Source organism: Vidua macroura, chromosome 5 (genome assembly GCF_024509145.1).
Source record: "Vidua macroura isolate BioBank_ID:100142 chromosome 5, ASM2450914v1, whole genome shotgun sequence".
NCBI classification, from domain to species: domain Eukaryota; kingdom Metazoa; phylum Chordata; class Aves; order Passeriformes; family Viduidae; genus Vidua; species Vidua macroura.
In genome coordinates, this window is record NC_071575.1 from 20208882 (window position 1) to 20213757 (window position 4876).

A 4876-nucleotide genomic window follows, 5' to 3' on the forward strand; every position below is an offset into this window, starting at 1 on the left:
CGCCAGCATCTGTCATTTCTTCCTTTAATGGCCCTGGCATCTTTGCTGGGAGTCACATCTTACACACAGGAGGCATGGTCTTGCAGCTGAACCCATTTCTGAATTCCAGGAACAAGTTTGATCAGAATTACTGGAAAAAAGGGCACAGGACTGGAGCGCCTAAAAATAAACTTGAGCTGATCTCTGCAGTTGCAGCCTTGGAACAGGCGAGAGTTATGTGAAATCTGATTCGGGATCTCTTGGTTCCTGGGTCTGAGCCTCTGGCATCCCATGTGTCTGGCCTTGAGGAGGAGAGAGGGATGGGCCTTTCCACGCCCTTGCCTTTGGGTGTGCGCTGACTTCAACAGAGGTGGACCCTGGATTTTGTGGTTTTTGCTTTCTTCAAACTTAAGTCCTGAAGGAGAGGGGCACGGAGCATTTGACAATAGCACAGTGCCTGATGCAAACAGACCGAACTCTGTGACATGGCACCTGCTGCTTTAGTGTCTGCGGTGGTGTGGCTTGTTTGGGTTTCTCCTCCTTTGGTTGTCTGACCAGTCTGGCAGTAAAATACTAAATTTTAATACTGATTCATTTCTAAATTGCTGCTCCTATCGTTACACATCCCTGCATTATCCTGATGAGAGGCCTGTTTCTTCCAGGCTCTGTCAAACCCTTGAAACTTATTTTCAGAAACACCTGCTGAGAGTAAATGGTGGATCTTGGTGACTTTGCAAATTCTTTCCAAGTCTGTTTTCTGCCAGCTGGCCAGGAAGAGCTGTTCCTTTGTTTCCCTGCTGCATGGGTCTTCCAGCTCCAGAGATGAGTGTAGAAGGGATGGGAAGAAGAAGGGGTGTGGGAACTATCCAGCGCTGTGGGATATTCTGCCGTTACCTCTATCCTGCATTTGCCCTGCCTCCATATTGAATGTGCTTTTGCTGGATCAGAATGAAACTGGATGTTTTCTGTTGTAAATCCCGTTTTCTGTGAGAAAGGGGAACGTTTCCTGTGTATAAGACAACACTGCCATCCCTGCAAGCGTGGTGGAGGCAGCAAAGCTGTGATCTGGCAGGGTCCAGGAACTATGGGGGTATTTGGGGCAGGAGTTCTGGCCTGGGACAGAACGGGAATACGCTGCCATTTTGGGCCATGTGTGGTAGCAGCTCCGTATCTGATTCAAGATGGGCAAGGGGACTTCTAATGCAGCCAGAGAAAAGGAGAAAATCATCAACCCTATCGCGGGTAGGACGTAGCCTCCTTTTGCTAATACAGTCCTATTAAACGTTCTAGGGTGTGGTGCCTTTGCTTTCTTTCTTCGTTCGGCTTTTGTGGTGGTTTTTGTTTTTTTTTTTTTTTTAGACTCGAGTGCCTTGTTCAGACTTGAGTAGAGGCACGGCTTTGCTTTCCGACACCTCTCCGTGTGTTTGTTTCACTCGGGGTTTGGGGGAAATCTGCCTGGGGGAGGCTCTTCCCGAGGCCAGCACTGCCTTCAGCCGGGCGAGCAGAGCTGCGGGGCCGCTGGCCCGCCCGCGTGCCCGGCTCCGGGAAGCGCGTGCCTCCGCCCGGCGCTGCGCAAAGCCGCCGCGTCACCCGCCCCGGCGGCGCTGCCCCTTTAAGAGAGCAGCGGTGACGTCACCCTGCTCCCCCTCCCTCGCGGGCAGTGGGCGGCGCGCGCGGTGCCGTGCGCAGGCGCGGAGGGAGGGCCGGGCCGGGCCCGGCGTCGCCATGGGCTCCTGAGGCCTCCGCGCCGGTGCCGGCGCCGCCCGCGGGGCAGCGGGCAGGGCCCGACCCGACCCCTCCTCGCCCCACCGGGCTGGGCCGCGCCCGCCCGCCCGCTGCATGGTAAGACGTGGCGGGGGCGGCTGCGGGCGCGCGGGCCGGGCCGGACCGGACCGGACCGGAGGGGCCGCGCTGGCGCGGGGGTGGCTCGTTGAGGCGCCCAGGAACTCACCTTGCGCCCCGCGTCGGCCCGGTGTGGTCGCTATTCCCGCTCCCCCGCCGTTCCTCCTCCCGTTCCCCGGCGTGACCCGCACCACTCCCTCCCTCCCCACTCAGCCCTCCGCCCCGTTTCGCCCCCCGGTATGCGCCCCCTTCTCCTCAGGGCCCTTCTCCTCCCCGCCATTCCCCCGCCGCCCACATTCCTCCCGCATGGCCTCCATACCAACGCACACACCGCCCACCCCCGCGTCTACCCACAGCCTCCCGGTGCAGCCCCCACAACCTCGCCCCGACCCCCGTGCAGCCTACCCAATTCCTTCCTCTCCTCCTTCCCCGAAACCTGTCCTTGCTGCAGCTGTTCCGCTCTCCCTGTGCATGCACACGCACCAGCACAGCCCCCTCGTTCCCCAGTGCTGTCACGCTCTTTGGTGCCGTTGGGTGGGTGTCACTGTCTGCACGGGCGGGTCTGGTCCTGGGTGGGCTGGGAGCTCAGTAGACTGCGGTAACGTGGTGGGCACCAGGTTTGTGTTTGCCGGGTTTCCTTTGGTTCGGCCTGGATGGACTGAGAGACGCCTCGTGCATGTGCTGGTGTGGTAGGTTGCGAGGAGGCTGTTACTGTGCCTGTGTTCTCTTGCGCTGTAGGTGAGTTCTGGTGGGTCTTGTTCAGATGCTCCTGGTGTCTCGAAATCTCAATTGCTCTGTAAGAGCTAAATTCAGCCTTGGCAGCTGCGGTGTGTAGTAAAAGGAGGGCTTTGGAAGAATGTGTGCGTGACTGAGTTCTGATGAATTGTGGAAAGGGACTAGAGTGATTTCAGGGACAGCCCTATGAAAGCTGCCTGGAACACTCTGAAGCTGTCAAGAGTGGGTGGAGGAGGAGGAATGGGAAATCTAGGGGAAATAGTGAAGATGGCTCCTGCTTACAGAAGTTTGAAATTGTTCTTGCCATGTAAGGAGCTTGAACAGGAGTAATTATTGAAGACATAAAGACAGGTTTCCCCAGAGAGAAGACTGTTTACCTCTGTTAAAGATAAGAATAGAAGACATTGATCAATAATAGAGCAAAGGCTAATAGGGTGAATAGAAATGGCTTTCCTATCCTGCAGAAAAAAAACAATCAATGAAAATGTAGTAGAGCATACATCCCACTAACAAAGACTTGGCTCTTTTAATACAGCAGTTAACTGTGCCTTTGAACTTGTGTTGCTGGACGTTACCCTTTGGTCTAAGAGCTTAGCAGCCTCCCTAAAAGGGAACACAGTTTTCTCTAGAAATGTTCGTGTTATTCAGGTTTCTAATACTAAAGGTTTGTATTTGTGTGATACTGTTGGCAAAAAATTAAACTCTCATGCTTTTTAGGATGTTGGTAAACAATAGGGCTTTTGCTAGAGCTTTTCTTATGGTGTAGGTATCTCAGAAAGGCCTGCTTCAGGCTTTCTTTTCACCATTGTTCCCAAGAAAAAGGGCTTCAAAGCTGCTCTGGTCTAGAGGAGTAGGTTTTTAGGTCCTTAATACCGTCATTGTTACAGTTGTGTTGTAAACCCTAGGTGGCATGGAAGCAGCAGGTGGGTGCCTGTGCACCTGGAGCAGGAGTGATTTGGTCTTACTGCAAAATGATTGGGAAGCTTTACTAGTGAAGTCAGCATATCTGACCAGCGCGGTGGTGTGGGCAGATGCTTTTCTTTGTGATCTGCTCAGGTCTCTACAATCAGTTCCGAGCACTGAACAGGTAGGTTGTGCTTTGGAGATGTGGAGCAGGGGGATGAGCCAACTACTCCCAACCACTGGGCACCTTTTGGACTTCAGTTTGTCTGTCTCCTTAGGACACGTGGCAGTCAAAAGGAGAAGGTTCTTAGATAAACTGGTCAGAAAGTGAAGTTCAGTGTGACTGGCTGGTTTGGCATAACAAAAACATTCTGAGCTCTTTGGTCTCTAACCATTTGACAGAATCCAACTAGAAATCTGCCTTGTTCTCTGTCAGCTTCTTTGCCTGTTTGTTGGTAGCAGGCTGGGAGGTGAGCTTTTGCAGTTGTGGGATTAGGGTTCTTTTCTTCTCATGGATAAAGGAAGGGTGGGTGGGTTTTTTCCCTAGCACAAAATAACTTTTAAAACACCTCCTTCCCCCTCAAAAAAGGTAGTCCCTTTTTCTACCCAGTTCTACTGCTGCATTAACTAAAACATCTAATAATCATGTTTTGGTGTAAGATGACAACCTTTTAATTTCCATGTGAGGAATTTACCTACCCTTCATTCCTTCTCCCTTTCTGTTTTGGTTTCGTTTTTAATTGGCTTATGTTTACATTGAGGGAGATAAATTGTTACCTGTTCCTTCTAGCAGAAGTGCCTGTTTCATTTTCCAGCAGCTCTAAAGATATCTTTGAGCTCTTGCAGCAATGTCTGGTAGAAGCCGTGAATTCCTCAGATGTTTGTTGTTTAGGTTCTAGGTGCTTCAAGAGCCCAGTGTTGTATTGAATGAAGTTTGAAGTAAAACACGAAGTTTCAAGTCAGACTTGCTGATTCTGAAGTGCCATTGCTATGACTTATTTTCTCAGTGTTTCCAGCCTAAAATTGAGGAAACCAAGGAAAGCAGCAGTGAATGTACAGGTTGGTCTGTCTACAATATGAAGAGGATAGCACAGCCTCAGAGAGAAATTGCATTTAACCTTTGTACAGTTGAGTTTTCTAGCACACGCCTGCTGCTGGCTGCCTGTGGAACAAAGCAGCTGGGTGTTATTGAACAGCCCTGTCTGGGGGCAGAAGCTCTTCTCTGCTTTAGAATTTGTGATTGATTGTGCTTGTCAAGGCCCTGGAAATTTGAGGTGCTGTAGAGAATAGCACTGGGTTGGAATTGTGTGTGCTGGCTTGCCCAGCTGTTCGCTTGGAGCGCTGTCTGTTGTGTGCTGTTCTCGCTTCTTCCCAAACTCACTGGGGTTTGCTTTCTTGTGGTGGAAGAGTGGTTTCC